We start from the raw sequence: 26,607 nt of genomic DNA, 5'->3' as shown, positions 1-26,607 counted from the left end.
ACAGCTGCTCTGGAAAAGGACTTAAGTGCCCAGCATGCAGCCAGGACTTACTGGACCACCGACGCCTCCAGATCCTAGTCATCATTACCAGTCTTCAGCTTACTTCAAACCACAGAGGCCTGGAGCCACAGAGAGTCCCAGGGTGTTGGCCGTGCCCCCTGCTCTTGCTCCCCACTTGGGGCTCTCCTCAATGCCCTTGATGGCCAGCTCAGACTGAGGAGCCCTCTAGGGACCCCCAATAGGGCTGGGACCCTGTTTTACCCTCTTTTACCAGGGGACTCCAGGAAGGAGGGGGTTGCCATGGAAACACAACAGTGGAGCCAGGTAGGCTATTTTTAGAAGTAGAGCTTTTTTAATTTTCTCATCTGTGGAGGAAAATGGATCAGGTTTCTGGGTGGGGAAGCCCTGTGCAAGGTGGAGAGGGGGGCAGGCAGCAAACACAGCCTTGGAACCAAGAAAGCAAAAGGCGGCACAGACTGGTTTGGATGGGGCAGGGAGACATGGTGGGGATGTGGGAGTCAGAGGCCCTGGGGCCACTCCATTTTGTACTGTCTCTTGCTTATTTCTCTGGGAAGCCTGGTTTTGCCCTCATCTGCCCATGAGCTGCTTGGGCACAGGGTGGCCAGGGGTCCTCTCTCCTCACCCACTGTGCTGGACATGAGTGAGAGCAGCTGTGGCTGTGTAGAGGCCTCAGGAGAGGCAAGGTCAAGGCCCAGGGAAGCCCAGCTCTCACCCCGCTCTCTGCACCTGAACCCAGTACTAGGCTATATGAGTTGTGTGTATATGTATATATGTGTGTGTGTGTGTGTGTGTGTGGCAGGGGGTGATGCTGAGATGGGTCCTGACTGCAGAGGAAGGGGACAGGCCTATGGGAGTAGAGGGACAAGCACACAGGCCCCAGCAGGGTCCTGAGCAGGAATTCCCCCACCCCAGGCCCCATGCTCCATGCCCAGCAAGCCACCTGTCATTGACCCAACTTCTTTCCCCTTCCTGGCTCCTCAGCTCCCCCCATGCTCCTGTAGAGACCTCAGGTCCCCAGTGATTTTCCACTTCAGCCCTAATCCCTAGATTTCTTTCCTCCTGTACTCCGTCTGCCAGATGGCTCCTCTACCCCGAGGCCCTGGACACATGTGGTCTCAATGTCTACGTGTCCTTTCTCACCGCAGGCCCTGTCTTGGCCTTCCACGGGGAGAGTGGTGAAGGAGCCCACCCCTGCCATAGCAGGGAGAGCCTGCCTTAGGGTGGCAGGGGCTCCACACCTGCGGGCTCCCACGCACCCATCCTGCGGCAGCTGACGGCCCTTCCCTCACAAGCAGGACTAATCCTGGCACAGCATAGCCCCCGCGAGGCCAGCAGCATGGTTAATGGGGAAAGACACTGCTCCCTTCCCCCTTGTGGACAGAGCTCCTCGGGGGTCCCTGATGCCCCCTCGGCAGGGCTTTCAGTCCACCCTGAGCCAGAAGGACTCCGCACATGGAGCAGGTCTGGCTGTGCAAAGGCCTCTGGGAAGACACAGATGCAGAGGGCATCAGTTTCAAGTGGGAACCGCGGGGGGTGCTGCACTTCCCGCAGAAAACAGCCATTTCCAATCTGCAGCGTTAGCCCCTCAAAAATTCAATTACAGCAGGTTTGGTGACTTTTATTTAGTTTTGGGGAGCTTTGTTAGGCTGCCGGAATTGGATCGCAGAATCCAATTAGGCAGCTGCTGAGAAGAGAGAGAAACAGGCCCTGAGGCATGTGGACGGGATGTCAAGGGACTTCGGTGAGTCTGAGTATGACCAGCCCGGGCGCTCAGCAGTGCTCTACTCTACGCTTCCATAGCTGTGTCGTTCCTACGTGCAACATGGTGTGTGGAAAGAATCACACCCCAAAGAAGGAAGGGTGACACGGAAGTTAAGGATCATGCGCAAGACCCCAAGGCTCCTAGGAGGGGGAGCTGGAATTGGCGGTGTGGTCTTTACAGAGAGCCTGGCGGCACCTGCCGCTCCATAGCCCCGGAGTCTGAGGGACGAGGGACCAGGGCAGCTTGCTATACCCAGCCCTGAGTGAACCCCTTGCCTGCCGGGGTCCTGAAGCTGGGCTGGGGAGGGGGGACAGGCAGGGAGGTGAGCCCTGCCTAGCCGGTGGCGCAGGTGTTCTGGTCCCCTGCCCCGGAGGGGGACCTGCTGGCACTCTGCCCCACTCAGGCAAGGGGGAGAGGGAGGCTGAGACGTCTCTGGGTGCTTCTGAGAGAATAGGGAGCCTGTGACCTCTGACAGAGAAGGGGCTCGGGAGCTCCTGGGTGACAGTGTTGGATGGGGGACTTCAAGGCTGGGCTGGGTCCCCCAGGGGCCTCTGGGAGGAGGTGCATGCACCGCGGGATGGTGACACTGCAGGGCATGGAGGGAGCAGGGACACTCTCCCGGAACACTGAGTATAAGCACCCCTAAAGTGCAGTGCATGAGGTCAGAGGGCTTAGTCTGGGAAGCGAAGCACGTGGACTGGGTCAGCTGTGATAGGGAGCCACTGAGGGCTCGTGGGAATGGGAGTGGCTGCCAAGGCATGGATGGTCCTTCCTGACTGGGGAACCCAGAAGGAAAGCAAGTCTGCCTTCCCCAGAGTAGGTCCTGTGGGACACTAGTCTTGTAGAGAGCTCTGCAAAAAGGGAATCGGTGATGATTTAAAATAAAATAAGTAAAAATAGAAAAGGAGCTTTGGAAAATAGGATGAATGCCATCCCTCCCTGAAGGGGGCAGGGGACTGAATACTCAGAGAAGCTTGGACTCAAGGGCCCTGGAAGGCGTGTCAGGATCCACGTGGATGGAAAAATCCAGTAACAATAAATAATAAATTGTGAGACCCTGGCAGGCAGCTGGGAAACATAAGCCAGAGCACCACCGTTGTCTTGGCCTTTGGTCTGTGGCTCACCTCCCCTCCTCTTTCTCTGGTGACCAGCACTGGGCATATCGAGGGCATCGGGTACCTGCTGAGACCGTATCTGGGCTCTCCGGCAACTTTCCCCAGAGAGGGGTCCAGGGGTGACACCCTAACTAGAGGCAATGATCAGCAAGACCAAGGGATGGGGCCTGTGGGATACATGCGCAGGAGCTGATACAGAAACTGGGCTTTGCTTCCATCTGTCAGAGCTGCAAGGGGCAGGCAGAACCGTCAGCCCACAGACACATCTGTGGCTGCCAAATCTCCCATCTTCCCAGGGAAAAATACCCCCTGGGACCCCCTGACTGGCTACAGACTCCAGCAAGCGGAAGGTGGGCAAAAATCCCCAAGGGTGAAGAAACCCATCTCCTTTCCTCTCACTGGAGGCGGCTGGGGTCAAAGCCACGAGCCACAGTGAAGGGTGAAAATTAAGTTCACATGAGTGACGGGATCCCCACAGAACCTGGTGCCTCCCCGACTGGGCAGAAACCTGGGACCAGGAGCCACATGGTATTCTCAGGATGAGGAAGAGCTATGGAAGCAGGGCCCACCTCCACCAGGGAAATAAACACTGGTACAGAGATGGAACATAAAAATAGAGGTGCGTGCTCCAATTACGGCAGCCACCGTGACGCTGAGGACAGCCTGCCGCCCACAGCCACCTCCACCTGGCAGAGTGCCCAGCCTACGTTAGCTTCCACTCTAACCTGGGGTTTCTGGGGCAGGGCGGGGGTGGGGGGAGTCTCTCTGAGGGAGTAAGGGTATATCATTCAGGGTCAAGCCCTGTAGGGAGCTGATGCCCTCCCGGGGCCTCTGGTTCACCTGGCTGCTTTGTCTTGGTGGGAGACTCACCCCAGGACCACAAGGTGCCGAAGTGGGTTGTTCCCCAGCCACCCAGAGGCAGGTGCATAAGGGCTGGGCCCTGGTCTATTGCAGCCCCTTCCCCTAGAGTAAGCTGACTGGAGCAAGGAGCTGCAGCTTTCATCTGAGCCCTTGGTTAATGGGCATGGGACCAGCAAGAAGGGTCCTTAATAGACAAGGAATCCCATCTCTCTGTTTCATTTTGCTCAGTGCACACATGCATCTCAAGGCCAAAGCAAAGGGGACTCAATTCTAAACCAAGATTTGGCAGCCCCCACATGAGAACCCACTGATCTGTTCCAGATGGCGCCAGCGCTGTTGAGCAGGTCTTTGGAAACTACTAGTTTACATTTTCCTGGCCTGAGGACAGCCACGGCTGCTTATCCTTGGAAACCATCTGATGTTCATGTAATCACCCTAAAGAACTTTCCACGTGCAGCTGCCTCTGGGCGTCCACAAGGAGTGAGTCGAGGCACGGGGCCCGGGGTAGGCAGAAGGGTCCCATCACCCAGGAGCCATGTCTGCCTGGCTGGTCCTCCCGTGCCCAAGCCAGGTACGCAGGAACTAGGAACCCGTTGAATGAATGGACAATGCCAGAGACAATGGGTGGAAAAGAGTTTTGCGAACTGCTCTGGTGTGCAGGTGTAAGTGGTGGGGAGGACCATGGTACTTCGGGATTAGGAGAGGAGCCCAGGTTCAGGGCTTTTCTGTACGCCATTCCTGGCTCTTGAGCTTCCACAGGAATCCAAAGTCACAACCACAACCCAGCTGACTTGTGACCTACCCCCTTGGCCAGACCTCACTGCAAGGTCCCTGTGAAGATCCTCTTTCCCACCCTGCGCACCTTCTTTGGGTGCCCTCCCTCCTCTTCTGGCTTCAGGGTGGCGATGGAGGGGGCCCGGCCCTGGCTGAGCTGTGCGGGGAGGGCGGGGAGAGACCCACAGTCCCGTGGAGGTGGAGTCCCAGACGGTGTTCCATGGGAGGCAGCCAAGACAACCCATGTCTTAAACAAACAAGGGGATAAAGGAGCCTCTCTCACTGAACTGCCCAAGTAAGAGCCGCTTTCCCCTTCCTTTCATGAGTCGAACAGGCCAGGAACGCATCACCCCTGTGGCCTTGCACAGTTGGGTAACCGCTTAACCTCTAGTTCTTCATCTGTAAAATGGGTTCATGCTTCTGAAGTGTTCAGCACAGTGCCTGGCCCACAATGAGGCCACAAATAGCGGCCATTATTCCCAGGCTATAAAAATGATCCCCACTTGAGGTAGAAAAACTGAAAAGCTCCGTAGAAAAAAGCGTAAAGTAGCAAAGCAATGATCACCAGCAGTTCCCCTCAAGATGACCTAATTTGTCTGTCCGGTGCCTGTGGCAGTTTCTCCCTGCCCACTCAAACATGCCACACAGATGGGGGCGCTGCCCTCCCTTGTCCCCAGGGCCCTGCCTGCCGGGTGGCCAAGAACACCCACAGAAGAGACCTGTCTGGGGCCAGGGGAGCAGGTGGGAAAGCTCATCATCGGAAAAGCGTGTGCCCCCGGGTCCAGGCACACTCGCACCCCGTCAGTGTGTATCTCTGGAGGTGTCCCTGAGCCCGGCCCAGCCAGGCATGCAGAACCTGAGGACCAGGTGGCAGAAGTGCCCCCTAGGGAAGGCCTGTCTCTACTGGCAACACCAGAAGAGCACACTTGGCAGACACAGAAAGAAAATGGGCACAGAAAACAGGCACAGAGTGAGGCTGTGAGAAGGGGGGTGGGGTGCGGTGGGGATGATTTTTGTGGAGGCTATTTTGGCTCCTCCAAAGCTCCTTTTATTTCTCTGCCAGTTCTGGGTCACAGTCCATGCACCCGGGAGCCTGCCATCCCTCTGTATTTGTCAGCATCTGAGCATTTTTCCTGGAGAACACCAAGGGCACTAGACAGCTCTCCCTTGTGGGGCCTCTTGGGAAGCCAAAAGCGTGGCCTCAGGCTGCTAGGGGCCGTGAGCCCTGACCCAGAACTGATGGAGAGAGACCGACATGAGGGTCAGTGAGACGGAGGAAGGTATTTCTGCACCTGGAAGAATTTAAGGCCTGGCTGATTGCCAATGTAGTTCTTTGTTTTCTGTTTCCTACGTTCCCAGGTCATTACAGAAGACCACAGGACAGGCCCTCAGTTTAAGTGTTTGGACACCGACAGGCCATGTGACTTTGAGCAGATCTCATTCCTTCCCTGGGCCTCCATGTTTGCTTCTGTAAGAGGAAGGCCCTCTGCAGAGAAGGCCTGCCAGCTACAGTTGGGTTCACACAGGCATGCCCTCAATCCTGGGGTCCCAGGCCCCAGGGCCTCTCATGTTGCTGTGCTCTAGGAGTGGGAAGAGGAGGACAGGACTGTGTAAACAACCACTTCCTCTGGGTTTGACAGCTCAGCAGAACTACTCATTTCTGAAGAAGGCTTGGGAGCCAGGCCAGAGGCCAGGATCCATGGGTGCCCCCACCACTGTGAGACAGAGCAGAAAGCCAACCCAGGGTAACTGCATCCAGCCAGGTAGGCTGAGCCCATGTCTGCCACCTGGAGATTCGGCTCCAGGGCTCAGATCCAGAGTGGGGAGGAGGCAAAGGGGCCGAGGATAAGTCTGCAGCAGAAAAGACTCGAGGGAATCATTCAGCGGCACCCTCTCCCCTCTGCATGGGTCCTTCCCCCACCAGTTAGTATGGAACAGCTCCCATGGAGGCTGTGTCCCAGCCCAGGTCCACCATCATCTCCCTGCCCTGTCTCCCCCGCACCCACATCTGTTGGACTCAGGGCAGGGGCAGTCACCGCCCACAGTTTAGGGGGACCCTACCAGCAGGACCAGCTTACACACTGCTGAGGGTGTAACCTCTAGTTCCAAGGATTGGCTTTGGGGAAGGCTACCCAAGTTGTTGTTGCTAAAGAGGAAAATCAATCTGAAAATAATGAGGTCTCAGCACTAAGCCCATATTCGGGAAGCAAGCTGCTTAACAGGAACTTGGCCAAAGACAAGCATGGTGGGATTTAGCCGGCCTTTCCTCAAGAAGCCCAGGGTGAAGGTGGAGGTCCCAGCCTCCCTGCAGCCTTGGGCTCTGACCCTCCCAGCACCTGCTTGCCTAGCCTCCTTCAGGGGAAAACCGCTTTCTACGGGGCCAGGTTCCTGGCAGTTACATTTTTTACTGTAAGGTAATAAATTGGTTTGTTATTTTCTAGAAGAAACGGAAATTAGAAATTCCTATATGGGTGGTCAAGAAAATAAAGGTGATTGTTCCTAAAAACTGAGGGAGGGCTGTTTCCAACTGCCAAGTCCTGGTGACTAGGAACTGGCTCCAGGCAGGAAATAACACCTTGGGAAGCCTTGCAGGGGGCAGGGGTGACGTGGTGGAACTGGGAGCTACTGTGAGGCCAGAGGGAGGAAAAGCCTGTGGAGGAGGTGGGGGTGCGGGTGGGCAGGAGTGGGAAAGGAAAAATCTTATGTCAGAGCAGAGCCTGAGAGGAGGGCCATTGCCCACACCCTAGTACTGGGGACCCCGTTACTCAGCAGCTGCTCCCTGGGCCTGCATGGGGGCTCCTCACAGCATGAGTGACCCCAGGCTGGGACCTTCCCCTCAATTGTGGAGCTGCTTTGTGCCTGGAGACTTCTCACATAGGCTGTGGGGCTGAGAGACCTGAACATATCCAAAGAGGCTCACAGCACTCGGGCTGTGAGGGGGTCAGAATATGATCCGGCAAAATCCAACACCCCACAGCCAGGTGGGTTCGAATTCCAGCCAGCCTGAAGAGGTCCAACATCTTTGGACCAACTTTCCACCCAAGACCCATTTCAGATTGGCTCCACAGTGGCCTGGTGGTATTCCCCATCACTAGGTCATTCTGTGGCTGAGAACCTTCTGCGGTTCTCACCCTAGGCCTACCCATGCTAGAAGGGGAGAGAATGACAGAGCGTGTAGTAGGCAGCTATGAGACCTTTGGGGGCTGTGCTGAGGAATACCCGAGGTCATTTTAGACCAGAGGGCCTTGGGGTCTTGGAATGGCCAAGTCCTGCAAAGAGTCCCTTTTCTGGAGCAGGTGAGATAGAGGCAGAGAGCTGGGCAACGACAGCAGTGGTCACTGCTGGCTGACAACATAAGTTACTTTAAGGTCATAAAACACTCTGCCAGACAGTGCTCCCTGGGCCTGCCACACCACGTCGCTGTGCCATGGGCTCCACTGGCTGTTAATATCAAGGGTGCTGAGTAGCCATGAGGCCAGATGCTTGCCCTGGGTCATCTGTGGGCAGATTTGACCCTAGGATTTAGCTACTGGGGCCCTGAGAAGGGAGGTGCCCAAAGACAAAGAAGACTGTAAAGCTTCTTTACAGTCTGAAAGAAAAAAAAGAAAACAACCCTAGAATTGTATAGCTCATAAAAATGTCTTTCAAAAATAAAGTTGAAAGAAAGATAAATAAAACCCAAGAGAACCGGTGCCTGGCCAACTTGCCCTGTAAGAAACGTTAAAGTTCTTCAACCTGAGAGAAAATGATACCAAATGGAAACTCAGATCCCGACAAAGGGGTGCTAAGAGAGATAAATAGGTGAGTAAAAGCAAAAGATGTTGGTTTTCTCACTTAAATTTCATTTAGAGATAACTGACTGCATCAAGCAAGGAAAAAAAGTATATTGTAGGGTTTATATCATCTTTAAAAGTAAAACAGGATACAGCAGAGGGGATGGGGACAATGGAAGAGCATCATTAGATGCTCTTAGAGCTGAATCAGTGAGGATTTGAAGGAAGACTGTGATGTGTTCCAGATGTGTAATGTAAATCCTAGAGGAACCTACCAAGAAGAGAGATGGAGAGCTATGGGTTAATAAAGGGGAAAAATGGGAATACTAAATACTAAAAACTATACCACAGATGGCAGGCAAGGAGAAAAAAAGGTGCATGAAAATAGATGAGACCAAAACAAATAGCAAAATGGTAGATTTAAACCCAACCATATCAATAATTACACAAGTTAAAATGGTCTTGACACTCTGATTAAATGTCAGAGACTTTATCAGACTGGAAAAAAAAAAAGCAAGACTCATGATATATCTACAAAGAACCCCCTTAAATATAAAAGCATAGATAAACTAACCAACCCTATGCTTTCTACAAGAAACACAACTTTAAATATACTATACCAATGGATTAAAAGTACAATATTGGACAAAGAAACACCAGGCAAACAGCAATTACAAGATCAACATCTCAAAGGAGGCTTGAGGACAGAGATAAAGAGGAAAATTCAAGACATTAGCTCATCAAGATGTTACAAACTTCTGAATGTGAATCCAACTTACGGCAAGTTTGAAAGTACGTGAAGTAGAAACAGAAATGAAATGAGAAAGAGACAAACCTACAATTATAGCTAGAGATTTCAATACTACTGTCTTAGGAATTGATAGAATTAGATAAAAGTGAATAAGGATTTAGAGGTTGTGAATCTTCTAAGTATTCTTTATCAGTCAACTTGACCTAATGGATATTTATAGAACACTCCACACTACAATGGCAAGATACATATTCCTTTCAACAATACATGAAACATTTACTGTATTGGTGCATATGCTGGGCCACAAATCAAGTCTAACTGTAAATTATAAAATGTATGTTCTCTCACTGCTACAGAATTAAAAAGCAATAACAAAAAAGTATCTGGAAAATACCCAACTACATGGAAATCAAATCACACACTTCTAAATAACTGGTGAGTCAAATTAAAAACCCACACAGGAGGGGCCCCTGGGTGGCTCAGTTGGTTGAGTGCCTGCCTTTGGCTCAGGTCATTATCCCAGAGTCCTGGGATCGAGCCCCACATGGGTATCCTGCTAGGCAGGAAGCCTGCTTCTCCCTCTCTCTCTGCCTCCCCCTCTGCTTGTGCTCTCTCTCTCTCTCTCTCTCTCTGACAAATGAATAAATAATCTTTAAAAAAACACACGGGAAATTAGAAAATATTCTGAAATGGGTAATGAAGAAAATGCACCATATCAAATTTGTGGGATGCAGCTAAAGCAGTGCTTGGAGGAAAATGCATAGCTTTAAAATGCTTATTATACAAAAGAAGAAAGGGTTTAAAGAACTATTTATGATGATCTAAGATGATGATAGATCTAAAAAATCTATTTATGATGATTTATTCATGGATGATCTAAGCTTCCACCTTAAGAAACTAGAAAAAGAAAAGCAACTTACACTCAAAATGAGTAGAAGGGATAAAATGGTAAAGGTAAGAGCAGAAACCAATGAAACAGAAAACAGAATAACAATGGAAAGTTTATATTAAAAGTTTTGGAAAAATTTTCTTTGAAATGATCTAGAAATTGATTTGCCTCTAGTTAGAACAATCAAGAAAGAAGGAAAATGCAAATTACCAATAACAGGAATGAAAAAAAATCACTATAGCTTCTTTTGGTATTAAAGGGATAGTAAAAGAATATTATGTAAAATATTATGCCAGTAGGTTTGACACCTTTGATGAAACAGATTATTTTTTGAAAGAACAAGTTACCAGAAATGACACAAGAAAAAGAAAAAAAAAGGGCCATTATGAGGAAACTGAATTTAAAATTAAAAACCTTTTCCTCAAAGAAAACTGAGGTACAAATGGCTGCACTGGTGAATTCTACCAAATATTTCGGGCAGAAATAATACTATTAGCATACAAAATCTGTCAAAAAATAGAAGAGGGAGTCTCGATTATTTTATGAGGCACTATTATTTCATCTTATAAGGTACCAGTATTACACATACCAAAAGCAGACAAAGACATTGCAAGAAAACTACAGCCCAAGATCCCTCCTAAATATGGAAGCAAAATTCCCTGACAAAAATATTAGTAAATAAAATTCAGCTACAAAAGATACTATATCATGAACAAGTGGGGTTTGTCTCAGGAATGTGAGGTTTAACATTTTAAATTAATATTAACAGCATAAAGAAAAAATATAATCACCTCAACAAATACTAAAAAAAGCATTTGACAAAACTCAACACCTATTCAAGACAAAAACCCAAACACTTGGAAGAATACGGAACTTTCTCATCATTACATAAGACATCTATAAAAATCTACAGTTATCATCATACTTGATGATGAAAAGTTGAACGTCTTTCCCTAGGATCAGGAACAAGGCAAGTCTGCTCTCACCACTCTTACTCAATATTATACCAGAAGTCCTTGCCAGTGCAATAAGGAAATAAAAAGAAATCAGAAGCATACAAGTTAGAAAGAAAGAAGTAAAAAGCCTTTAAGTACAAACAACATAATCACATATACAGGAAATCCTGAGGAATGTAAAGAACAGCTACTAGAACCAACAGGTGAACTTAGCAAGGTTGTAGAATAAAAGGTTGTATATACAACACTTGTATTTCTACAATACAAGCAACAAATAGCTGGAAAAATAACATTTTAAAAAACACTATTTGTAATAGCAACAAAACCAGTAAATACTGCCAACAAATTTAACAAAATCTGTACAAGAAAACACATAGCCTAGAGACATGAAAGAAAACAAAAATAAATATCATATTCATGAATTAAAAACTTCAATATCATTAAGATATCCATTCTCCACAAATTAACCTATAAATTTAATGCAATTCCAATCAACATCCCAGCAGATCTTTTTTTGTAGGAACTGACAGGCCAATGCTAAAACTTATAGAGAAACACAAGAACAAGAAACAGCCAAAACCACTTGGGAAGAATACAAAGCTGGCGGACTTATACTACCTGACATCATGACTTACTAGACATTTACTCCATTTATAATGGAATATAATAGAGTTCAGAAATAGACACATACATGTATGATCAACTGATTTTCAACAAAATTGTCAAGGTAAGTCAATGAGGGAAATGTTTCATTTTTAAAAAATATTTTATTTATTTGACAGAGAGAGAGAGGGAGATCACAAGTAGGCAGAGAGGCAGGCAGAGAGAGAGGGGGAAGCAGGCTCCCTGCTGAGCAGAGAGCCCGATGCGGGGCTTGATCCCAGGACTCTGAGATCATGACCTGAGCCAAAGGCAGAGAGGCTTAACCCACTGAGCCACCCAGGTGCCCCGAAAAGCTTCATTTTTAAAAGAAAACTGCGCTTGAGTATTCACTGAATATTCACATGGAGGAAGAAAATAACCTTGACAACATACCATACACAAAATTAACTAAAAGTAGGGGCGCCTGGGTAGCTCAGTCATTAAGCATCTGCTTTTGGCTCAGGTCATGATCCCAGGGTCCTGGGATCGAGCTCCGCATCAGGCTCTCTGCTCGCTGGGGAGCCTGCTTCCTCCTCTCTCTCTCTCTCTCTCTCTGCCTGTCTCTCTGCCTACTTGTGATCTCTCTCTGTCAAATAAATAAATAAAATCTTTTAAAAAAAATGCTAGACAAATAAAACAGGAAGATCAGTGGTTGTGATGGGCGTGAGGGCCTTGACAGCCAAAGAGCATGAGGAAACTTTTGGGGATGATAAAAATGTTTTATATCTTATTTGAAGTAGTGGTTATACACGTGTATACATTTGTTAAAACTCACAGAATGGTTAAAATCAGTACATTTGATTGTATTTAATTTATACATCAATAAAGTTGATTTAAAAAGAAAAAAAAGGATAACCACCTACTGTTCCCGGTGTAGTAATATATCCTACAGATATGCAGATATGTGACCAAAGACTGATGTGTGATAAATGTACATTTCAGGGGCACCTGGCCAGCTCAGTTGGAGGAGCACGAGACTGTTGATCTCAGGGTCGTGAGCCCAAGTCCCAGGTTGGGTATAGAGAGTACTTAAATAAAACTTAAAAAAAAAGATAAATGTACATTTCAGGATATTTGCAAGAGTAATAAGTCTATAAACATCCTAAATGCCCTTCAGGTGGGACTGGTTATTAAACTATGATACATGCATATAACAGAGTATTATGTCGGTGTTAAAAGAATCCATGAGCTTCTGTGTGATATGAAAAAAAACTTGAAGACACAGTCAATGAAGAAGATCAAGGTGCAGAACGGCATTATAGTTGATTCAGTTCACTTTTTAAAGGGTATCTATAATGTATGTGTTTTTAAAGAGCATATAAGAAAAACAGTTGACAAGACTGATAAAACCAAAATCTGATTCTTTTAAAATATCAGTAAAATCTAGCCAGACCAAGGAAGAAAAAAAAAGGCATAACCAAGTAGCAATATCAGCAATGAAAGAGGGTCATCACTGCGGACATTAAAGGATAAGAAGGAAATATTGTAAACAACTGTGTCCACGGATTCAATGACTCAGAGATGAAATAAATCCTTGAGATACAAAGCCACTGCAAGTTAGTAAAAAATAAATAAAAAACCCGAATAGTGTATTAGGGAAATTGATTTTATAGTTAAACGTATTTAAGGAAACTCAGGGCTCAGAAGGATCTGCTGACAAATTCTACCAAACACTTAAGGAAGAAACGCTATCAATTCTACCCAGACTCTGCCAGAAAATTAAAGAGGAGGGAATATCTCCCAGTTTATTTTAAGGCCAGAATTACCTGATACCAGAACCAGGAAAAGACATTACAAAACAAATGACAAAGAAAAATCCTATATACCGATATTTCTCATGAACAAAGACACAAAAATCCTCAAAAAGAAGTATCAAATATAATCCAACAGTACATAAAAAGGGTAAGGCATCTTGAATAACTGAAGTTTATTCCAGAAATGCAAGGTTGGCTTAACATTCAAATATCCACCAATGAAAGATAACCTAATTAAAAAATTAGGATTTGAGGGGCACCTGGGTAGCTCAGTTAAGTGTCTGACTCTTGACCTGGCTCAGGTCTTAATCTAATGGTCGCAACCATGCTGGGTGTGGAGCCTGCTTTAAGGAAAAAAAAAAAAAAATGGAAAACAAGGGATTTGAAAATAAGTAAATAAATAAATAATAAAGGAAAATAAAATTTTAAAAATGGGCTTTGAACAGACAAGGTTCTGAAGAAAATGGCCAATAACCACATGAAAAAATGCTCAGTATCATTTGTTGTCAGAAGAAGAAAAGAGTAAGTGTGGGTAAGGATGCAGAAAAACTGGACCCTTCATCCTAGTGGGAATATAAAATAGCACAGCTGCTGTTAAAAAAAACAGTTTGGCAGTTATTACAGAACTCAGCAATCCCACCCTAGGTATACGCCCAAGAAAAATGGAAGCACGTGTCTACATGAAAATATGTGTATGAATGTTTATTGCATGGTACCGTTACTCGTGGTAGCCAAAAAGTGAAAACAACCTGAACCTCCATCAGCGGATGAGGACTACAGAGGAAGGACCCAGGACAATGTCAGCACCCTGACCACATCTCCGCCCTACCCCCCACCATGGAACCGTTAAGGAAGCCGCAGTCCACTGGGGCTAAGGGCAAACTGTCTACAGTGGGCCCGGGGTGAGAACGCTTCCCCCTTATCCCCAGCACACCACACTGCTCAAAAGGACTGACTGATGACAGCTTGGAGACACAGCGGCTCATAGCATCTTATACCTGCTGAATAGGTTCCTTAATCACATTACTCACTTAACGTGCTGACTATGTGTGCCAGCTACCATGTGGGGTGCTGGGGACATAAGCAGCAGTCTGTAAGAATCACTATGTCCCAAGCCTCATCTTCCAGCCAACATCAACCCAGAACTCCAGTCAGCACCACTTCTCAGGGTTCCTAGTTTCTCTCCTGTCTCAGCTGCCCACTCCATCCTAACTGCCGGTCACCTGTCCTGCTGTGTCTTACCTGCATTCCAGACAACTCTTCTCTTGACCACACCTGCATCTTTGCCTAGAAAATTGCCCCAAAGTATAAAAGCGGTGGTGAATATCTTTGGAAAGCTTTCCCTGAAATATCTCAAGTAGGGAAGCAGGGGAGGATTAAAACCTCAAACAAACCAGATCTTGTTATATTTAAATTTTAATTACTTTCCCTTTGCCATGCAAAGAAAGAGAAAGGGGATAAAGCCTTAAACTTTCAGTTGGTGGAGCAAGTGTGATTTGTATGCGGTGGTTGTTGATGTGTGCAGAATTCAGAGGCTAAGAGTGTGTGCTGTAATCCTAACTGCCTGAGTTCTAACAAGCCTGGCTCTGCCAGTTGTTAGCAGCGTGACCCAGGGTGTAACCTTTCGAGACTCAGTTTTCTCGTATGTAAAATGGGAATAATTATAACATCACCCTGATAAGCTGCCAGACTTGATCAACAAGGTATCAAAATGTATTACAAGGTACTTAAGGCAGCGTGGTACTGGTAAGAGGGAAAAATTGTTCCGTGAAAGGAGAGAGCATCCCAAAAAGACCCAGGCATATGCTAAATGTAGTAGAGCAGTGGGTAAAAAGGGGACTGCTCAATAAACAGTACTAGACCAAAGAATTGACTATGTGGAGAAAATGAAATTAACCACATATTTCACATCCTATCCAGAAATCAGTTCTGGATGTATTAAACACTTCATTGTGAAAATTTTAAACTTTTAAGAAGAAAATATAGAAAAATATGTTATCTCTAGACAGAAACCTAAGACTGAATTTATCATAAGACTGGTAAATTCAACCACATTAAAATTAAGGAGTGTCTTAAAAAATTAAATTAAATTAAATTGAAGAGTGTCTATTGACAGTGTGGTAATGGCATAATGATATACATATAGATCAGTGGGACACAACTAAGAATCCAAAAACAAAACCTTACATTTAGGGCCAGATGATTTTTAATAAGGATGCTAAGACAATTAAACAGAGAAAAGAGGGCGCCTGGGTGGCTCAGCGGGTTAAGCCGCTGCCTTCGGCTCGGGTCATGATCTCAGGGTTCTGGGATCGAGTCCCATATGGGGCTCTCTGCTCAGCAGGGAGCCTGCTTCCCTCTCTCTCTCTTTGCCTGCCTCTGTCTACTGTGATCTCTCTCTGTCAAATAAATAAATAAAATCTTAAAAAAAAAAAAACAGAGAAAAGAATAGTGTTTTCGGGGTGTCTGGGTGGCTCAGTCGGTTAAGTGACCATCTGCTTTTGGCTCAGGTCAAGATCTCAAGGTCTTGGGATCGAGCCCCGCAGGGGGGCTCCCTGCTCAGCGGGGCGCCTGCTTCTCCCTCTCCCTCTGCCATTCCCCCTGCTTGTGCCTGCTCTCTCTTTCAAGTAAATAAGTAAAATCTTTTTAAAAAGAGAAAGAAAAGAATAGTGTTTTCAATAGATGATGCTGGAAAACATCTAAAAGAATGAAGTCGGACCCCTTCCTCACATCCACAAAAACTAACTCAAAATGGATCATACCCCTAAAAGCTAAAAGTATAAAATTCGTAGAAGAAAAGATAGAAATTCATCCTCATGAGTTTGGGTTAGGCAGTGGATTCCTAGATATGACACCAAAAGCACAAGTGACAAAAGAAAAAAAAAATAGATAAACTAGACACTAACAAAATTAAAAACTTCTGTGCTACAAATGATACCATTAAGAGAGGGAGAAGACAACCCCCAGAATGGGAGGAAACGTTTGCAAATGATTTATCTGATAAAAGACATCCAGAACATACAAAGCAATAAGAAGCAAATAACTTAAATAAAACATGGGCAAAGGATTAGAAGAGACATTTCTCCAAAGAAGATACACAAACAGCCAGTAAGTACGGGGGGAAATGCCCAACATTCTTGGTCATTAGGAAAATGAAAATCAAAGCCATAACGAGATACCACTTCACACCCACTAAGATGGCAATAATAATAATCAGAAAGTGACAAGTGTTGGCAAAGATATGGAGAAACTGCAACACCAAGACACTGCTGCCCGTGGTAACGTAAAATGATACAGTTGCTATGCAACACAGTTTGGCAGTGCCTTTAAACGTTAAACTGTATAACCCAGCAATATGACCATGTGCCCCAGCAATCCCACTTGTAGAAATGGAAACTTACAACCACACAGAAACATATATACTAACATTCACAGCAGGATCATTCATAAGAGTCAAAAAAGGAGAACTAGTACAAATGCCCATCATCTGTACTTTGATGAACAGATAAAACAAAATGTGGTATAACCACACAATGAAATATTATATGGTGATAAAAAGGAACGAATTAATGATATGTGCAACATGGATTAATCTTAAAACATTTTGCTAAGTGCAGACCCAAAAATATATGACATCTATGTGACATATCCAGGAGAAGCAAATCTAGAGAGACGGAAAGTAGGTCAGTGGTTGCTCAGGGTTGGTAGAGGGAGGAAGGATAGGGAATGACTGCTATAATTTCCTTTAGGAGGGACAAAAATATTCTATAATTAGATTATGATGATGGTTGCATACTCGTGACTATACTAAAAAATTGAATTATATACTTTCTATGAGTGACTTGTATGGTATATGAATATTTCAATAAAGCTATTTAAAAGTGTATTCATCAGAAGACATCATAAACAAGATGATATAAAAATATAGACCAAATGCAAATGACGGTAAGCATCCAGATCATATAAGGAGCTCCTACCAATTCATAAGGACAAATCATCAACAGAAAAGTGCGTTTCACATAAGAAGAAATATATACTCCCCAATAAAACCCTCACACTATTTTGATATCAAGATAATGCCAGTTAAGATCACACAGAAATACCATTTTAGGGTCATCAGAATTGCAAGAATATACATCACAATACCCAACAATGTAGTTAAATCTTAGAAACATAATGTTGAAAGAGAAAAAAATAGGTCCCAAAAATGCACGCAATCTGATTAAAATTATTTGTGATTATCTCTGTGCAATAGAATTAAAGATACTTTTTATTTTCTTCTAAGTGACTTTTCTTTCCTAAATTTTCTACACTGGGGATGAATTATCTTTGTAATCTGGAAAATATGTCAAAAATTATTTTAACAGCCAAATGGCAATAGTTTGGTACTCATCCTCTGATCTCTATCTAGCAGTGGATGGTTGGCTCCGTGGAGTCCCGACTGTGCCAACTGTGTGTCTCCAGGCCTCAGTTTCCTCATCTTTACCATAGAGGTTGGGTAAATCTCCCACAAGCTCCAAACTCTATGTAATTCATGGGGAGAATGCAGGAGGTGCATTCCAGAAGTTGCCGCCCCCCGCAAGTCCCCTGCAGAATGCCACTACTCAGAACACACACCAGGGCTCACACACCCTCTTTCTGTGGAAATCCATTTGTTGCACTCAGAACGCCACCATGTTTCAGAGCCCCCTGTGAAGTTAACACTCCCTGCCCTCTGCCCCTTCATCTCTGGAACCTCTGCTGTTTGGTGGGGGACCACCAGGACTGGGATCAGGGAGGCAGCCTGGCAGGTGCAACTAGCTACTGATTTTCAGCAGCTCCCTGGGAGGGCGCACGGCTATTGGCTACTGTCAGTCAAGGGCAGCGGGAGTGGGGTTCCATTCAGAAGCCCATCCACATCTGGATCTGGTACCTCTGCATCTGGAATGAGCCCTGGGGAAGCTGAAGGGTGGATTCAGCACAGTCGGGTGAGCCACTTCCCCGGGGGAGAGGGGTCACAGGCACGGGACCTGTGCAGTCACACAGGCCCCTAAGTCAGAAGGACCCCAGGCTTGGTTTGATGTTCAGCTGTCTCCCTCTTGAAACTCTTAATAATTTTTAAACAAGGGGTCCCTACAGCTTATGCAGCAGATCGTGCTGGGGGAGGACAGTTCCAAGGACCATTTCTCAGAACCTCATCCACCGAGCAAAGGAGGGCACTGCCAGGGTCCTAGGAAGTCCTGTCTGGCTTGGGTTCCAGCCACGTCCAACATAAACAACATTTATCATGCTTCCCCTTGGGTTTCCACATGAGGGCAGGAAAAGGTGTAGCAGATGACCCACAGAAGGGTCACCAAGTAATAACCGGAGTGGCTGGTGGCCGGTGGGCGGGTGGGGGGTATGGTTCATCCTTTCTGGTTAGTCAAGTGCAACCGAAAACACTAACGAGACCCAATTTTATGCCTGGTTATAAATGCTCCTCAGAGGGCACCTGGGTGGCTCAGTGGGTTAAGCCTCAGCCTTCAGCTCAGGTCATGATCCCGGGGTCCTGGGATTGAGCTCTGCATCGGGCTCTCTGCTCAGTAGGGAGCCTGCTTCCCCCGCCCTCTCCCTGCCTGCCTCTCTGCCTACTTGTGCTCTCTCTCTCTCTCTGTCAAATAAATAAATAAAATCTTTAAAAAAAAAGAAAAAGAAAAAATTCTCCTCAGAATGATGGAAGGCTAGTGTAGGGCAGGTGGGAGAGAAGCAGATGCCCACACTCAGCCCTGTGAGCGTCACGGACCAGAACACTTCGGCCGAGGGCCATGGAGCGCCAAAGGGAAGCCTTCATATTCTCTAGCTCAGCTATCACACTCCTGGGAATTTGTCCCGGAAAAGAGACACCAGAGAAAAATTTTACATGCCAAAGATGCTCAGGCAGCAGTTCGGCTCCAGTGACAATCTGGGAAGAAGCGAAATGCCTAACAGAAGGAAAAGGCGTTCCACAGCCATTCAACAGATGCATATTAAGCCTGTGGTAACGTAGGAAAGTGTTTATGATGTAACAGCCACGTGAAAATGGTACTTTTTTTTTTTTTTTTGGTCTCTTGGTGATGTTAAACGGATGTTCACATAAAGGAAAAACACTGGCTAAAAATAGAGACCTGAAAACAGGGGTGTGAGGGGTAATGGAGTTATGGAAACACCAGGATCTTGAACATCTGGAACTGTTACCTTAAATGGTAAACAACCCTTAAAAATAATGAACGGGCAGGGTGCAGAGGCTGGGCCGAGATGAAGCTCAGTGTGGCCAAGAACAAAGTGTACGCATGTGGGTGTGTGTTTTAGGGGGAGGTGAGGAGTGGGTTTGTGGGGGCAGGACTTCATTAGGCAGAAGGGCAGCTACCAAATGGTCAATGAGCTGAGAGTCACGCTCTCCAGAGGCACCCCCCTCTGGCCAAACTCCACTGCTTCTGACATAAAAATACCCTGGGCAGAGGGTGGGACCCAGGGGGCTTTGATGACTGTCCGTTCTAGCCTCTCAGGGAAAACATTTTTCCACTAACCAGCTCCTGCCTATGGCCTCGAGGACATGGGACACACCGAAGAGCTGCCCATGTGGGGAACCCCCCCGCCCCCCAGTCTGTGGCCTTCGTCGACCTCACCACTCATCAAGCCTGCGCAGCTCTGATTAATGAAGTTGTGCGTCAGGTGTCATTATTCTGCACACATGTCAGAGGCAAGCAGGACATAAAAGGAAAATTTATCTTTGGGGCACCTGGGTGGCTCAGTAGGTTAAAGCCTCTGCCTTCGGCTCAGGTCATGATCCCAGGGTCCTGGGATCGAGCCCCACATCAGGTTCTCTGCTCAGCGGGGATCCTGCTTTCCCCTCTCTCTCTGACTGCCTCTCTGCCTACTTGTGATCTCTGTCTGTCAAATAAATAAATAAAATATTTTTAAAAAAAAATGGAAATTTTATCTTTGGCAGCCTGAAGCCCATGACTTCATCTTTACTCATAATGTTCATCTATTTGATCAGCGGGTCTGAGCTGATTGGCACTTTACAGGAAAACCGGGCAGCGGAGGAACAACTTGTTTCTGCAGAGGGCAGTGCCACCTGCTGTAGGATTGCCCTCAGCAGTCACCTCTCTCGGCGTGGCACCCAGGTAGCCCTCTTTCTCTCTTTGCCTAGAGGCAACAGAGATTGCTATATAATCCTCACGGCCAGCCAATCGTTGCTCCTAGTATGTGTTTATATTAACAGGACTGCTGCATCTGGGTGGGCAGGTTACTCACTGCACAAGCACAGGCAGCACCTTTCGCAAGGGACACTGTAGATTTGTTTTCATTATAACAGCAGACGAAAGCAAAGAGTGTTGCTCTAACAAACTTACTATTTACAGCAGGTTCAGGATCAGTGTAAGTAAAAGGTCTTGAGGAAGGGGTGCTCTTTTCTAAAGCGGACTCACTGCGGCTCTGCACACCAACCTGTGAACAATCAGTGAACTAGCTCCCTAGAGAGCCCACTACATTCTCCAGGCCCCCTAGGGCCACCAGTGGCACCAGAACCCTGGCTGGGGCAGCCCAGCGCCTGTCACAGCCTTGTCACCTTCATGCTGCCAATACTCTCTCTCTTCACTGACATGCTGCTATTCGAGGGTGCAGCCATGAGCGCCAGGCAGCTGCTATTCTCTCCTGTCCTCCAAGTAGAGGTCACTTCTGTTCATGACTCTCTGTCCTCTCGCAGTCCTCAAATCCAGTACAGCGGTCCACTTGCCACGGGGCGGGGAGCTCAGAGCTGGCACAGGCAGGAAGCCCATTGGTGGACATGGGCTTCCGCACAGCCAATCAGAACCACAGCGGAAAGCCTGCTCCGCCCACCTTCCTCCCCTTTGCTTCCCACCTCTTGCCTTCAGCTCTCCACTCACCCGACCTGACCCGATGGCCTGCTTCCCACCCCCCGACACACACAATGACACCCACACGCTCCCCCATGTGCAGCCCTCCTCAGTGCCCCCAACGTGTTGCTCTCTAGGGGATGCCCGTGCCTGCAGCCCATCTAAAACCCACCCCTTAGCTGCCTGCCCACAGCAGGCCCTCCATGCAGGGCTCCCTGCCTACCTACATCTCACCTCACTGTCCCCTGGCATCCTCTTTCCTCAGAGCTCATGGGCTCCTGAGAGCCTCAGGCTGTGTGAATATTCTCAGATATTCTCTACAGGGCATGACCTCCTGTGTTCTAGTCTGGCCAACCAGGGCCATGCCCCTTGTCCATTCCCTCCCTGAGGAACAGGTGTGGCAGATCAGAAAGATGCGGGCCAGGCTCCACCATGCCTAGTCCCTCCGGGCTGGATTTCTGTCACCTGGCTGTGGACACGGTGTGCCCCACACAGCTACTGGGACAGTCCTTAGCACAGAGTGAACGGCCAGCCAGATTTTCTGCTCCATAGAAAAGACAAATTCTTCTGTCTTGTCTTAACCATTAACTGCTTGAGCCCCCAGCCTCACCCACTGTGGCTTCTCCTCAGGCCAGCCTTGTTCAGAGTCCCAGATTCTCAGTCTATACCGCTCCCTTGCTGGCCTTCCCCTGCCCCTTGACCCTCCATCCACAGACACGTTGGTATGTGCCAGCACTCAGACTGTACAGGCTCTGAGTCCTGCTTAAGCCTGTGATCTGGGGAAAGTCCTTTAGCCTCAGTTTCCCCACCTGTAGAATGACACAGTATAATGATACAATAATTGTCTTATTTGCTACCACTGATTAAGCCCCCTTGTGTGTACTGAGAGCTTCACATTCCCCCTGACTTTAAGCCTCCCAAAATAATAGTAATAATGATGAGTAGCTACCATGTGCCAGGAAGGGGCAGCCGGGGGGGGGGGGGGCTCTCATACAGATTGCTCACCGCCCCCATCCCACGGGCATGCAGACAGAGGCTCCCCCAAAGTAACATCTATGAGAGAATGTCCTGCTCCCATGCATCGCACCAAGTAATGGTTACCACTCATGAGGCCAGATGTCCTTCCCAGAGAGGACAGAAATGGGGTCAGTGCTGCCCTAAAACCTCCTTTCTAGAAGCCATACTCCACCTCCAGAGCCAGCAGAGCTCACGGCCTTTCCTGCCCACCTGTCCTTTGAGAGCCAACCCATCAGTGAGGCCTTCCTCCACCTCTCGCCTGTCTCGCTTCACTCAAACCTAAGTGAGCACCTGCCTTTCCCCAGCCTCCTCCCGTCCACCCAACCTCCAACACCCATCAGGGCGTGACTTCCTCCTCCAGGAAGTTCTTTATGATCTCTCATGTTCCCCTTGCTCACACCTCTGAGCTTCCCAGTTTTTCCAGGGGAGCCACCTGCCATACATAGTGGCACTAGAAGGGACAGAGAAGGACTGATTCCACTCGCTACTTCAATCTTGAGTCGAGAGAGTTCGTTGCTTGTGGAACAGCAATTGGCAAAAGTGCTACGTGCTGGGGAGTGGGGGGCACATCACACACAAACCCAGGCTTCACCTCTGGGTGCTTACAGCCTCTGAGGAGGGCAAGACTTGCACTCGACAATCCAGGTCCACTGCAGAAGGGAGGCCCAGAGAGGTCTGAGGGGAGAAGTTACCTCAAGCCTTGAGGGGTTTGGAGAAACTTCAGGAGGAACTGGGATGGGCCCGGGACCTCAAAGGATGATTTTGATTAACATGTGAGGGATGAGCAAGGACATTCAGCTGAGTAGGCAGAGCAGAGTGTGAGGCTGGACTGGGTGAGCAGTGAGGCCATGCCCAGTGAGGTCACGGATGCTAATCTTGGGGCACTGCACTGGGGGACCATTCTGTACCTACACAGAAAGTGATCAGAATGGAGAGCTGGTCCCTTACTTCATGCCTCAGTCCTTCTTCCCAAAGACCCCAGCAGACACTGGGGAACACAACGCAGGGGAACACAAGATCGGACACGCTGACAAGCCCCAAAATGAACACAAAAGAACCCCACCTGTGACTTTCTGAAGGACACCACATCCGACAGCAATTCTCAGCTGATGTTCCATGAAGCCCCTTCTCTGAGAATGGTACCTGTCCTAGGCCTCAAAGATGTAAAAACAAACAAACCAACAAACACCCCTCCACAAAACCAGAGACCCAGGTGTTCATATCATAGCCACACAGAAGCTGGAGCGTGCGTGCCATCGAGTACGCTGGGAGCCTGAGCAGAGACACCTAACCTGCTTGGTCCCACACACCTGACCTTGATGGCTCTCGTTCCCGATCCCCTTCTGTTTCCATGACACAACCTCCATTTCCACTGTGCAAACGTGGCCCATCAGAGCTGGTCTCAAGACACGGAAGCTGGCTCATGGGTACGCAGGGGAGCCGCAAATGGGAAAGCGGTGACCTCAGCAGTGCCGTGGGCAGGGTCACCTGGCTCAGACCTCTAGTGAGTCTACCTTGCCAGGGCAGGGGGTCCCTATTTTGTGCTCTTTCAGAACTTTACATTCTGAAAACATGTCCAAGTCCTATATACAACTGTGTACACGCATGCATATGCACAAACCAACAGCTGATTCGGTAGAGCTTACGAGCAACCCTGAATGGGCATTTCCCCATCTGTGGCGTCCCAGCCCTGTTTGAAGCACGGACTGATCGATTAGTAGGCATGGAGACATATTATCTCATTTTGACCTCCCAGCCTCCTTGCCAGGTAAGTAGGTTTCGCAGCATCTTTTAGACAAGAAAATTGCCCATCAAAAAGGCGAAGAAGCTAGCTGAGGTTCAGGCAAGCCTTGGGGATGTGGTTTGAACAGGCCATTCCCCAAGGAGGAGCGGCCTCCTGTCAAGGACTCCCCAGGGCTCCTCTTCACATGCCCGGGCCTGAGAGCAAGAGAGACACCAGCCCTTCGAAACTCACTCCTCCTCTGTCATGTACCAAGGTGGGAACCACCGAGGCCCACAGTGGGACAGGGACTTGCCCGTGGTGACACAACCCAGCGGCAAAGGCAGGATAGGTACTCAGGCCCCCCAGCACCCTGGGTCCACTGGGGGAAGCCCACCCCCTGCGGAGGAACAGCCCATGTGATGAACCTCCGCAGCTCAGATGTTGTCCTGTCACCTACATGATCACTGCCTGGACCTCGGCCCCCAGTCCCCAGGGTAGGCTGTGTGCCCGACTGGCTCTTCGACTTGCATGATTTCACTAGCACCCTTTTCTAAGGGGAAATGGGTCTGGAGTGGCCTCTCATTGCAATACCTTTCAATGTGTCAGAAACAAGACGGTTGGTCTCACCTTGTCTGCAAGTTGGGGAGGAGAGCCCCGTAGCCGTGCCTGCCACACCCATAATGTGAGGGCCCACGAGGCACGCACCTCCCAGAATAGCCCGATCACCAGGCCTCCCAAAGGCCTCATCTCGGCTTTCCTCACTCTGCTCTTTGTAGCTGGCCAGAATCATTGTGCCCACAGAAATGTTCTGTTTGGCCTCGTGGGGCACCGGAGGGGACACCCTCTGCAGTCTGCCTCCGGGACATCTGACATTGGGGCTGAACCCTGGCTGCTCTTGACCGTGGTGCCGGCTCCTCGGCTGTGGGAGGAGGCACCCACTGCTCCAGGCCCTATGCTAAGCACAGTGGCCACCACGCCTCACAATATCCTCAGCTCCTCGTCCCCAGACCCATTGTGGAGAGTGGAACAGTCACAAGAAGGGTAAGACAGAAGGCCTCGCCTGGAGAGGTCTAGAAATCAAAGAGGTTACTATGTCATCAGCCCTGAGTTTGAACTTCCGGACAAAAATGATCACCCTTGGGGCGCCTCGATGGCTCAGTCAGTTAGGCATCTGACTCTTGGTTTTGGCTCAGGTCATGATTTTGTGGTTGTGGAATCGAACCCCGTGACAGGCTCTGCGCTCAGTGGGGAGCCTGCTTCAGATTCTTTCTCCCTCTCCCTCTGCCCCTCCCTGCTCTGGCACGCACGTGCGCTCTCTCTCTCAAATAAATAAATAAAACCTTGTCCCCCCAAATGAGCATCCTTTCACAACCAAGCAGAAAGCAAGTGGATACCAGGCCCAATGCTCCCCGCCAGCAGCAAATGTTCTAGAGAATGGCAACCAAGAAAATCATCAGGCAGGCCAATAGAAAAATAATTAACACCTAACCATACATTCTTTTTTTCTTTTTAGATTAACTCCAAAATTCACCCTCAGAATAAATTCGGCCAAAACGTTAACAGGAACATTTAGACTTTTCATTAAGAGCATAACCGCATTAGAAAGGACACTCCATCTAAAATTAAATTTGGAAATCAAAACCAATCTAAAACCAGAAGACATACTTTATACAAAATTCACTGTCAGTTTCTGTAAAGCATTCTCAAGACGGGACCACAGCATCAGCTCCCACGAAAAGAAATCTCAAATGTTTGTAATTACAAACACCCTGAGACTTCAGATGGTGTTTTCAGGAGGACATGCATGATTAAACCTGACTCCAGGGCTGAGGCCTGGAGTCCACAACTTGGAAGATGTCTGCCCTACACCAGGGCCTCATGAAGCCGTTAGTGTGACCAGTCAGCAAAATTAATTACAAGGCTTGTTACAGATCAGAGGGAGTTAATTCCTAAAAGGAGCTCTTCCTAATGAATTTGTGTTAAGCAAATTTAACTGCGTCTGTATCTTCTAGGTCTACAGAGTCAAAGAATACTATTTGTTCCCCAGAGTCTCAAACTCTAACAGAACAATAAAGTAAACTGCAAGTTTCACTCTTGCAAAATCTCCAATAATGCAAATTTCAAGCATCAAGAATTTCAGGCAGAAACTTAAACGGTTTGCAAGATTTCAACCTTAACAACAGCTGCTGAGGAAGGAAGGGCTCTTAGGTGCATGCCTGCCCAGCCCCCTTGTCCAGCCCCTTGTCCAGCCCCTTGTCCAGACCACGCTTGCGGGTGCACCCTCAAGGCAGGTCCTTGCTTAAACCCAGGCGGCCACTTACACTGAATCTCCTGATCTGTCACAGCTTGCTCAAGGGGCAAAGAATAGTTGGTTGGGTCATGCACTGAGCACAGCTGCCCCCACGGTGGTGGGGGCAGGGGACAGGACGAGGTTCTTGTGGACAGAGCAGCAATTCTGCCAGTATCCCAAACCAACTCTCGGGAAGGAAGGATAGGTGGGTGGGTTAAACAGGTACCTCCTCTTCCCGCCCCTTATTTCCAGAAAGCTCTGGATTATATTTTGTTTCCTTTTTGCAGGGGTTAATCAGATGGATGGGTCTCTAGCTACAGCCCTCTCTCCAAAATGCCCCGCGCCAGGTGCGAGTCCGGAGAGCACACGCTGGCGGGGTACCGGGACAGGGGTTTCCCGAGGCTCCCCGCGCTCCCCACGCCG

General features: G+C 48.0%; 1 protein-coding gene across 4 annotated transcripts in view; it reads right to left on the bottom strand.

The window, feature by feature from the left end:
• OSBP2 (oxysterol binding protein 2) overlaps positions 1-26,607 on the bottom strand; it is a 158,199-nt gene that overhangs the window by 38,539 nt on the left and 93,053 nt on the right. The gene's annotated exons all lie outside the window — the stretch shown is intronic.

This window comes from Lontra canadensis, unplaced genomic scaffold (assembly GCF_010015895.1).
Source record: "Lontra canadensis isolate GAN:19392208 unplaced genomic scaffold, GSC_riverotter_1.0 scaffold87, whole genome shotgun sequence".
Lineage (NCBI taxonomy): Eukaryota > Metazoa > Chordata > Mammalia > Carnivora > Mustelidae > Lontra > Lontra canadensis.
Note: the sequence above shows the minus strand (reverse complement) of the source record. Positions and strands in the feature narration are given on the sequence as shown.